At 51.5% G+C, this 12,353-nt stretch overlaps 1 protein-coding gene across 1 annotated transcript in view; it reads right to left on the reverse strand.

Moving 5' to 3' along the window:
- LOC133353676 (carbonic anhydrase-related protein 10-like) overlaps positions 1–12,353 on the reverse strand; it is a 468,369-nt gene that overhangs the window by 51,700 nt on the left and 404,316 nt on the right. The gene's annotated exons all lie outside the window — the stretch shown is intronic.

Consider the following 12,353-nt stretch of genomic DNA (forward strand, 5'->3'; position numbering starts at 1 on the left):
GTTTTAGTTATTTATTTTTAGTTATTTGTTTACCTTCTCTATACTTTGCACTCTGATCGTTTATGTTGTATTGTTGTTACTTTCTGACCCACCCCTAGATATCTGAGAAAAAAAGAGCTGTGTAGCTCATCAGATTTATCCAGGATAAATAAAAAGTTTGATCTCAGAAGGGGGTATGATGCGGTAGGCAATATTATTTTTAAAAGGGTACGCAGCCGGAAACGTTTCAAGACCATTGCTCTAAATGCGTGACGTGATTCTAAAAGTGGAAGGAAAAACCAGAGGACCCGGAGAAAAATCCACGCAACCACAGGGAGAAAAAAATATACAGCCATGAGGGTCGGGATCTTAACCACGACTTTCTGTGGACTAGGCGATGTAGTTAAAATCTCACCACCGCGGCACCATACTATCAAATGTAATCTTTCCGTTCTTTTAAAAGGGGTTTATATAGTTAATCAAAATTCACCTTGGAAATGCAATACAGCTAATAAGCCTGCCCAGCGTGTATCCGCTCCTGCCTCTGACTCCCCCTTTTCCGTCAAGTTTGCACCTCGAAGACCTTTAGCTTTGCCGTGTCAAAGGTGCATCTGTGGTTCGCTCGCTCCGTAGCTTCACTCTGATTTCTTCAACAACTCGGCTGCATGCTGAACTGACATCTGCAGCCCCGTTAGCTCTGATCCTAAGAATAGATTGTTGCACCCCGGTCATAATGCAATCAATCATAGTCTCAGTCTTACCACTGGGCTATCTCCATGTTCACTTGCGTCCCTTGTGCATTGCCGATAATTGATCTATTGCTGATACAAAGCTCAACGAACTTGGTTCCATTATCTGTGTATGTATGTTGAACTTCTTTTCCACCGTACATAACCAAACGCCACGCTAATTGGATCTGCAGGGGAAGGACAACAAACTGAACACTAAAGGCAGTTTTAAGGATGAGTTTTCAATCTCGATGATTTAAAAGTACATAGCTCCATTGGCTCCCTAATATCAGAAGAGCGTTCCAGATGGCCGCAGAAGCGCATCCGAAAGCACGCAATGCGGTGACCGTCTTTCTTTGATGGCTAAGCGAAAAGCCGCTGCCGCGAGGATGACTGTAGTTCGTGTGATGGTTTATGTTCCTTGACGAGATCAGCAAGGTTTTGTGGTTTATTTGTGGTGAGCACTTTGTGTGTAATAAGTGCGACCTTCCAATATATTCGACCCTGTCATCCTCTACGCCACCGGAGTACATGACCCCACTCATCATAATCTACTCTACATCATACTTTCTACATGCTTTCACACCTGATGACGGACGTTTGTGTTGCACCCGAAACGTCGTGATTTTTTTTATTTTATACCTACGTGACTTTACCGAAATACCCAAAGAGTATGGATTCCTGCAGTCATGGAAGTGTAGGGGTGTCAGGGGAAGGATTCCCACCAATAGGAGGGTTAGTGGGTGGGGTAATCGAGGAGATATAAGGGGAGAACGGGCGGGAAGGGGGGGGCTTTGGCGGGAACGAGATTGGGACGGCTGGGGACAGGTGTGGATGGGAGAAAAGGAGTAAAAGACGAAACCCCTGCAATCTTGTGTCAGCTCTCCTTTACATCTGGTGGCAGCGGTGGGATTTGCAATGGCTACGAAGAAGAATCCCCGTGGAAAAGAGCCAAGAGAAGAGGAAGCAGGGGCCGGGGATCCTTCCCATCCCAAGCAACAAGGGGGCCTGCTACCAGAAGCAGCAGCAGGGGGCCTGGATCGCCTGGAGGATCCCATGGAGGACTGCATGACCCGCGTGACGAGGGCACTCCAGGAGCTACTGCAGAGGTTCCCTATGGGGGGCCCGCCAGCGCCAGGACCCCCACCCCCACGCGTACTATGGGAGGAGAGGCCACGGGACCCGGAGGCCGACCAGCCGGCCGGGCAGGAGCCGCAACCAACCTCGTCACGCCAGCGGCCGCCGCCCCCGCCAAAACCCCCAGGGCGAAGCACCCAACACGGAGAGCAGGTGGCAGGACGGGCACGTCGGCTGGGGCCCGTCGACAAGTTCGTGGCCGAGGAAGAAGATTGGGAGGGGTTTGTCCGCCGATTCGAGGCTGCCTTCCACGCTCTCGAGTCGACAGACGAAGAGGCACTACGAGCTTTGCCATCCGTTCTGGGCGACGAGGCACTCTCCTCTTACACCTCCCTTCCCTCACACAGCAAGACCACGCTACAGGCGGCCTACGAGGCTTTGGGGGAGATCTACTGCCCAGCGGAAGGAGCCTTTAAACGGTTCCAGGACTGCCAGCGAGGAGCTAGAGAATCCCCTTTAGCCTACAGGGGTGCGCTGCTCGTGTTGGCGAGGAGGGCTTTCCCTCGCCTAGCTGAAGAAGCGCTCAAGGACCTCGTGGCCGAGCACCTCATCGCCTACGCTTGCCGTGCTGGCGTTGTAATGCCCGTGGTGACGCCGGGGAAACGCACCTCGCTTTGGGCTGCCCGGACCATCCAAGCCCACGAGCAGGTCATGGGCCGGGCGCCACCCGTGGACCAGGTGGCTGGCGCGGCGGGGGGGAACAGCCGAGCCGTTGCCGCGGCGCTACTGGGTCCAGCGACACCAACCGCCGAACCTGCACCGTCGCCGCAGGCTGCCTGTGGGGCAGCTGGGAACGGACCCCTGACGTCTGAGCCGGAGCCATCGCTGCGGGAGGTGTACGCGGCGATCCGGGGACTGGTGGAGCAGAGGGACCAGGGGCGCGACCAGCCGCCGCATCGCTGGCAGCCGCCTCTACAACATCGCGCCGAGCCACCCCGACGGAACGCCCCGTGGGTCTGCCATCGTTGTGGTCGAGAGGGGCATGCGGCGAGGGGGTGCCGCACGGAGCCGGAGGCCGCCAACGTCACCTGGAACCCGCTGGGGCTGAACGCCGACAGGATCCAGGCGAGTGACGCCGTCCCGCCTGGCCTATCGGTCGGGCCGAGAAATTACACCCCCGACGCCGCGAACTCACCGGGAGTCTACTCACGGTGGGCGCCGTCGGTGTCGTTCCCCTGGGGCCGGGGACCACGCTGAGGATCGCGCCGAGGCCGGGGACCGCACCGGGGCCGGAAGGGACGTCGCGACCGGACGTGGCATCGCGGGCGGACGTGATGTCACGACTGGAAGTGGGAAGTGACGTCACTAGTTACCTGCGATGCCGGCGAGTTGCCAGTGGCAACGGCCCCTGGGCTGAGGCGGCACACACAACTGCCGTTGCGCCCTGGAGCAGTTCCACGCCCCGCCTCACCACCGCTTTGCGGCGAAGCGAGACGGGACCAGGGGGACCACGCCCCCGTGACAAAGGAAGGGGAGAAGGGATGGGCTTACGGGAAGGGCCACCCTCCAATCCCCACTGCCCACTACGATGGGGGGGCCCATCCTACGTCACCAAGGGGGGGCAATTTGCACCACATAGAGAGCCCAGCCCGCACCCCAGGGGGAAGCCCACACTATGTAACAAGGGCGCATTCACCCTGTTGCGACGCACTCCAAAGGGGGGAACCCCATCTTCGGTCCATTCACATCCATCCCCCATCATCTCACCATGCACTGCAGGATAACGAGACGCCGCCTGGTCAGTGGCCGGACTCAGCCACACAATGGAGGAAGCTGGCAAGGCGGGTGGTAGCGGCCACGTCAGGAACCTCGGTCCTGGTCGGTGAAATCGTGGGAGTGTCGGCACGTATCTTGGTTGACACGGGGGCATCAGCCACGATCATCTCGAGCACCATGCACGAGATGCTGCCGGATAAAAACCGACCTTTAGTCCCCATCAAGACGATGTTCATTGCAGCAAATGGAGGCAGCATGGGCTTCCTGGGCCAGGTTGAAGCCCCGATACAGATTGGGCAGCTTTCGGTAGCAGGACCCATCCTTGTCTCCGCAACGTTGCCCGTACCCTGCCTGTTGGGGACGGACTTTCTGAGGCGGATGTCATTGAAAATCGATCTGGCCAATGGGCGGGTGGAAGTCCAGGGAATGCATCTCCATTTCCTAAAGGTGGAGGGGGCCGGCCGGGGTGTACCCTACGTGCAGGCTCTGGTCAGTAAGTCTGTCTCCATTCCCCCGGCAGCCCAGATGCTGATTCCGCTGCAATATCGGTCCCCCCTCGTGACAGCCCGACCGGACTCACCCATCCTGATGTCTCCGGCATCAGCTGCCATGGATCACTATGCGCTGGTGGGAGCTGAAACTATTGTCTAGAGGAACCAGCATCTGTTCATTCAGGTGCTGAATACCTCCGATAGAACAGCGGCGGTGCAGGAGGGAACAGTTCTGGCCCACGTTAGTCCCTTGTCACTAGGAGCCCCCGGGACGGAGCCCGAGCTTGTAGGCAGCATCAGCCAGTCCGATGACAGAGGGGCCTAATCGTGGATGGACCAGCTGGCGGGGCCTGAGCCGGGATTGCCGCCCGACCAGAAACACCAGCTGCACTCGTTATTGCATGAGTTCTCGCACGTGTTCAGCCGGGGATCGTTCGACCTAGGGCGCACAAATCTGTCGCAGCACCACATCAACACGGGAGACGCTGCACCCCTGTGCCAAAACACATATAAAATGAGCCCAATGGAAAAAGGGCACATTCAACAAGTGGTGCAGGAGATGCTGCAGGCCGACATAATTTCTCCATCCTCGAGTCCCTGGGGGCCACCGGTGGTCCTAGTCAAGAAGTCAGACGGGTCACTGAGATTCTGTGTGGACTTCCAACGCCTCAATGCCGTCATGCTGGCCGACGCATATCCCCTACCACGTATTGACGACTCATTGGATGCACTGGCGGGAGCAAAATTTTTCAGTACGCTGGATTTATTGTCCGGGTTCTGGCAGGTCCCACTAGACGCGGACTCCCGGCCTAAAACAGCGTTCCGGACACCACAGGGCCTGATCGAGTTCAACTGCCTGCCTATGGGCCTCCAGACTGCACCGGCGACGTTCCAATGCATAATGGAGTTGGCCTTAGCAGGCCTCCAATGGGAAACGTGCCTCATCTACCTGGATGACGTCATTGTCTTCAGCCGATCATTCGAGGAACACATTGACCGATTACGTCAGGTATTCCTGCAGTTCCGGAACGCGAACTTGAAGCTCAAGCCGTCGAAGTGCCACCTTATGCAGTCATCAGTACGCTACTTGGGCCACGTTGTCAGTGAATCTGGAGTGGCTACAGACCCGGAAAAGACGGCCTGCATGAGGGCCTGGGCTGTTCCCACAACGGTTCCAGAGGTACGCCGGTTTGTGGGTTTCGTTTTTTACTACCGCCAGTTTGTACCCAACTTCGCAACCATTGGCAAGCCCTTGCACGTGTTGACTGTGAAGAACCAGAGGTTTTATTGGGGCCCTCTGGATGAAGAGGCATTCCAGCAGCTGCGCTCGCGTCTGACAGATGCACCACCATTGGCCTTTCCAGATTTTGGCCTCCCCTTTATCCTGAATACGGACGCCAGCGATGTGGGCATCGGCAGTGTCTTGTCGCAAGTCCAGCAGGGTCGGGAGGTGGTTATCGCCTATGGTAGTCGCGTGCTTTCATCAGCGGAGCAGCTCTACTGCGTCACACGTAGGGAACTCCTGGCAGTCGTTCACTTCGTGCAGCAATTCCGACCCTACCTGTATGGTCGCAAATTTACGGTCCGCACTGACCACGCAGCCTTGCAGTATTCGCTCCGCATCGACCAGCCTTCGGGCCAGCTGGCCAGGTGGATAGAGCGCCTGCAGGAGTACAGATACCAAATGGTGCATCGTAAAGGGACCAGACACGCCAACGCAGACACATTGTCTCGACTGGCGCCCCAGGGCCCTTGTGCATGCACTACAGGCGGGGCACGCTGCAAGGAGGCGAGGCCGGAGGGGACGGTCATCGCTCCCGTACGCACGGCGGAGGGCACACAGGGTTGAGGTCCAGCTGACCGACCACGACCTGGGGCTGACCTTGGATGATTGGAGACGTCTAAAGCTGGAGGAAGCCCCACTGCGAACGCTACGCGCCTCAGCAGAGGCAGGGGGGGAGGAGTACATCGTATGGGAGGACCTCCTCATGTGATGGGACCCGACAGGGCACCGGCGATGCCTGGTAGTTCCGGAGTCGCTGCATCAACAATTGGTTATGGACGTACACGGCCGCCAGCTGCTGCACCTGGCGGGGCGGAAGACACTGTACACATTACATGGTCGGTACTTTTGGCCAGGCATGACCGCTGACATGCACCGATGGGTCGCTACCTGCGTCGAATGTGCGTGGCGAAAGCCGCCACCCCGGGTAAGCCGGGCGCCCCTACAGCCCATCACGGTGACCAGGGTCAACAAATGGGTTGCGTTGGACATCCTGGGACCACTGCCTGTCACGCCACGGGGAAATAAATACCTGTTGGTCGGGGTAGAGTACTGCACGAGGTGGCCAATGGCGTGGGCCCTCCCGGACCAAACGGCACAGACCATCGCCGATGCCTTCGTGGGAGGCACCAGAGCGGTTGCTCACGGATCAGGGCAGGAATTTCTCCTCACGGCTATTGAAGGACGTCTGCTCTATCCTGGGCACTAAAAAGGTCCGAACATCTCCGTATCATCCCCAGACCGATGGGATGGTAGAGCGGCTTAACCGCACCATAGCGGGCATGCTGTCCCAAGTGGTGGACAAAAATCACTCCGACTGGGACCTCCACATTCCATCGGTCTTAGCGGCGTACAGGGTGGCCCCGCACGCAGCAATGGGGTTTTCGCCGTTTTTCCTGATGTACAGACGGGATCCCGTTCCGCCTATTGAGGTGCAGCTGACGGACATTCCCGCAAGAGCTGACGCATGGCCGAAGGCACTAAAGACCTCCCTCATTTATTTGAGAGAGGCCCGCCAAGCAGCCGAGGCCGTATCGGCCACGAGCCAAGAGAGTAATGTATGGATACGGGAGAGGACAGTGACAGCCAAGCCCTATAAAGTCGGGGACCAGGCATGGCTACACTGTCCTCAGGTGCCGGTTGTCCTCTCACCAAAGCTGCACCGACCCTGGAAAGGGCCGGTCGAGGTCATTAAAGCACTCCGACCGCAGTGCGTCCAGGTCCAACTGGGTAAGCGACGATGGTTTGTACACCGCACCCGCCTTAAGCCATACATCTCTCCACCATCATCTTCACCAACATCACCGCCAACATCATCATCATCCCTACCCAGGCCAAGGTCGCCGACCACCACGCGCCGACCGGCAGGGGGTTCGGTGCCCTGTGTTCCCTTGTCACCTACAGCGCCCCATGTGAGGCCTGATGGAGCGGCGGCACGACCGGGGGCCGCGGGGGCCGGAGAGACAGCGGCACCAGGCAAGGCGACACCGGCGCCACCGAACTAGGGACCACGACGAGAGGGCCTTCGAAGGAGGGGCCCGCCACGGTCATCTGCTGCCTGTGGATGTCCGGGCTGTTACGGGACGCAGGCTGGAGACCCAGGCAAGCCGCGCAATTGATTTTGTTGTGTTATATTGCATTGTATGGTTGTGGGGGGGTTAAGGGCTGTCGTCACTGTCAGTGGGGGGAGACATGGGGAGACTTAAATGGTCCATGGGGGAGGTAGAACCGAGGACGGTTTTTTTTCTCTGGAGGGGGGGAGGGTGATGTACGGTGTCAGGGGGAGGATTCCCACCAATAGGAGGGTTAGTGGGAGGGGTAATCGAGGAGATATGAGGGGAGAACGGGCGGGAAGAGGGGGCCTTTGGCGGGAACGAGATTGGGACGGCTGGGGACAGGTGTGGATGGGAGAAAAGGATTAAAAGACGAAACCCCTGCAATCTTGTGTCGGCTCTCCTTTACAGAAGCTTAAAATTAAGATTGGTTTTCAGCCTGATTAAAAATATTCTGAAGATTGAGCCTAGGTACGAAATTTTGGGGGTGATCTGAAAAATGTCGTGTGCTCAGCTGACTGAAGGTAAAGTTCGCATTACCCCATTAGTCCTGCACCCACAAAACAAAGTCACTTTAGCCGAAAAAAACCCCTACTCACTCCAGAAACAACCAACTCGTGTTGCTAGTCTAGCGTGATGGAGACGGGGAGTGAGGTTGGCATGGAGGAGCTCGTGTCTATGTTTGTGAGACTCCCAAAATCACTTTACTGTGCTGGTAGCCAGGAGGTGGAAATACACCAAGTGGGTTTATGAGCCCACGCGTGTGTGTGTGTATGGACCTTTAAGTGTTCATTCCTAGTTTGTGCAGCGCAGTTTTCTCCAATTCCTCCCACACACCTGATAAAAAATGTATGCTGTCGAACATTCAATGCAGGACCATCCTGCAAAAGATTTGAGACTCAATAAGTTATATCCTTTGTTGATTAAATAGCAATAGTTTAGCGGTCTTAATACCTACCTTCTAAATCACCAAAATGCACAGAGTAAACGAAACAATTTTTTAAATTTACCAAGGCCCACTGAGCTATGTAGCTCTTTTTCAAAAGCGACATGGCCACAAATTATAACTCAAACCAAGTGGCTTATCACGTGGAAATGTATAGCAGCCAAATACTCTAAATGCGTGATGTTGATTCTAAATGTGGAGGGAAAAAAACAGAGAATCCGGAGAAAATTCCAAGCGACCACGTGGAGAGAGACATACAAACTCCAAATATACAGCAGGCTTCAGGGTTGGGATCGAACCCACGCTCTTCAGCATACCAGGTGAGGTAGTTAACATCTCCTAGCCACCGTGGCGCTCCTACGTCACTGCACATTTCACACGGGCAGTGACGTAGTCAGGCAATAGCGTGTTCAACGTGCACTGTAGCGCGCTCGACGTGCGTTGCAGAGGTTCGTGGTTCGAATCTAGTGGCTGTCCTGGTTATTATTTGCAGTTATCACCACCCCTCTCCTGTGAAGCTTTCCTGGCTTGGTTGGGAAGTTGCGATTGTGTGCTCTGGGATGTGTAGTGGACCTCATGGACTCATTGTGAGAACTGTTTTGTTGTTTGTCCTTGTTGTTTCGGTGCCATTTCTTAATTAGTTTATTCATTTGTTGATTTTGCTTGGTAGTGCTAGTATTAGTAAGGGGTATTCATTTGCTCGGTGTGTGTGCGATGGGCTTCTTTTGCGCCATACATAGCCAACCGCGTGTATTAGATTTCAGTCCTTATATGTTTCAGTCCTTATATGTTTCAGTTGATTGGTCTCGGGTGTGGACCAATCAACTTCAAGGACAGTGCACATTATCAGAGTTATGTCTTTTGTTTGTATTATGACTGCAGGTATTGCGGTCTATGAAAACATGACTCCTTGTAAAAAGGTGCCAGTTTTGTTGCCAGATAAAAGGGTAAAAAAACAATTATTATGATACATTATCGATTAACGGTTTTGTTTACGGTAATTTCGCATTTCAGCCAATCGGAGCGCTCCACAGACCTCAGCCAATCATCGTCCCCTTCTATGAGCATTCAGCCAACCATCTTCTTAGCTTAAGGTAGGAATATTTATTTTATGCTCTATTTGTGCACCTTTTATGCTCTATTTGTTTATTCTTTTGCCATGTTTTTACTAATATTCATGCTTTAATATGTTCTTATCACGTTTATTATAAAAATTGGGTGTTTAAATATTATGAACTATGTTTTTAGGGTGATAAAGGTCAACTAATAATCCTCTTGGAACAAATTAAGCCCTTTAACGTGCATTTCTGAAATTTGATTTAACGATAATTTCAATTAACGACGGTTTATCGTGGAACCAATTAATACCGTTAACCGAGGGAGCCACTGTGTACCACAACAAAGATTCCACATTCTGCAAAATGCCGTGCTCCAAATGATTAATTCCCTCCACTGTGGAGAAGCTCTGCAAGGTATCTACAGTGCATCCTTAGGGAAAATAGCTCCAGTCTGTTGCCGTCGCAAGATGACTCCACGAGTGTTAATGAACGCAAACAAATGTTGTAGGATCGTGCAACATTCATCATCCCACCACCTAATTTTGCGATTGCCAGATGCTGCTGTATATACCTTGCTGTGAGAAAAAAATATACACTTTGCACACTCACAATTGTGCGATGTGTATTATTTTAATAAACTCAAGACTCTGGGTCTTGCAGCCGATGTTACGATCTATATTTGATTTCAGGCGAAGCAGTTATTCTCACTTCCTGGATGCTGCTCCTGATGATGTTTGAGGTCGTTTAAAATAAGACGTGGAGTGAAGGGTGGGGGGCATGTGCAGCAAGTGAGGATTCTGATGGAAGGCCTTTCATCCAGCAGTGGAGAGACACTGACCAATAATGATGAGCGTCTAACACATTTGTCTTTTTTTTTAGAACCCCTTTCAGGACCGCTGGGAGGGAGAGACTTTTTAAAAGAGTGGTTGCCAAAGTTTATCCACGATCAAGCGATGCTGAGCGTGCTTGAGGCCATCGCCCGGTTCATGTTCCGGACTGTCTGTGCGAGGGCTTTCGCTGTAACGTCATCATGTGGTGCCAAGGCCTCTTCAAATCCACACCGCGTGTCCTCTGCAGACGTAACGCCTTTAACACACTGTCCCATACTGTGTATACTACACTATACACTACACTATAATTGTACATTTTGTAGCGGGTTTACTCTCCAACACACAACTGGTTAGTGCTGAACGAGTAGCTAATTGGCACGTTTTATTTACGTGACAACCCTTACCAATTAGCTGTGTCGGGTGGTGGTGGCGGGTTTAATGACATATTTATATTTATGTAATCTAACCCAAAAAAACCCTCTATTATGGATTACAAGCAGTTTGCGGATATTTTATACGTGCTCTAGTATATTCTGATTTTACAAACCACCTCTGACAGTGTTATGTTACGAAAACTTCCACCACGCATAGATATGTTTATAATGTAAGTAATATGAATTAGCTTGATAAAAACATGAAATATGGTAGTATTAAAATATGGTATTAATGAAAAGGGAAGAAAACGCATTTCATACATACTTCTCAAAAATAACCCACATTTAGTGCTGTATTATTTTCATGAATGGCAACATATATCCAAAGATGGCTGAATATTGAAAATATTCGTAAAAATCCGACAGAGGCAGCAAAATGATAAACATTGGGCATCAGTGCAAATGTTAATATTCGGTGGCGTAATGTGGAGCCTGATTGATAACGGATATAACAAAGCTAAAATGAAACGCATCCCGTGACCTATAAGCGTGAAATTGTGATAGCATAACATATATCTGTGATTATAGAACTGTGTTAACCTAGCACATATTTAATGCTCTGTGCTGAATAGTCCTTCTAAACTATTACTCTGCTTCCTAAATGGATTGCCTTCATTGAGCTGTGTGACAGGCTGTATTTCTCCTAGTCAAGAGTACAGAGCTCCTGTACTCGATATTCACATCATAGATTGAATACTGTGTATATAACCATTACTCATTTTACTGTCACCTGAACTAAAAGCCCTTTGCTAATAACGCAAGAATTTAGCACCTGCTGTATTGTATCCGTAAGTTTTCAATCAAAAGGGTACCTACCGCTCACTACGCTGCAGATACCAACACGTGCAACATTGCCAAACGATGCAAATCGAAGAGACCGGAGGTGGTAGAATCAAACAGTGGACTTACATTTTTAGTCTGCAGTCCGACGCAAAGCACGTAAAACAAATTTGGTTATACTGTATTCAAATGAATGTGGAGGCGGACAGGTGGCTTCAGGGGTTAGCGCACGCGGTGGCAAGACCGAGATCCTGGGTACAAGTTGGAGCAGCCACCCGTGAGTGAACCGGGGGCCTGAAAACAGAATGACGCTTACCATTCGATAATGATGTAAGGTAAGGCTCGCCACAACTACGATTCTGTAAAGGAGTTAAGATTATAAAGCATAAAAAAGTTACGTGAGAGGTTTTCGGGGTGGTCAGGACCACTCCTACACTGATTACACTGGTCAACACACTTTTTCTGGCATAAGGTATTCCAACGATTTTAAGGTAATTTTGGGGTGCTGATTCCAAATCTGGCATCAGTTTTTGTCTATCACATTAGATTTTTGAGATATCAAATATTGCATTTTCAATAAAAACAGCAAATTTATGCTCATATACGAATAGTCAAACAGACATCCATACAAGAATAAGATAAGATACAATATACAATAATAATGAAACAAACATTTAATGAGCCGTAGCACAAAGTTGTGAGAGTGACTGCATATCAATGTGAGTGAATGCATATTACCATGTAAGAATTGAATTGTGAAGATAAGAAAAATATGTACAAAAAGGTCATTCACAATAGTGATGTTACATCTGCATAAACGACCTCTTCTTTGACGATCTCCGATGTACAGCTTGTGGAATATCTCTCATCAAGGACCAGCAGTAATCTGCCATCATGTTTGAGTCCCATCGGCCTTGG

The sequence above is a fragment of the Lethenteron reissneri genome, chromosome 44 (assembly GCF_015708825.2).
Source record: "Lethenteron reissneri isolate LAM-NWPU_2019-01 chromosome 44, ASM1570882v1, whole genome shotgun sequence".
Lineage (NCBI taxonomy): Eukaryota > Metazoa > Chordata > Hyperoartia > Petromyzontiformes > Petromyzontidae > Lethenteron > Lethenteron reissneri.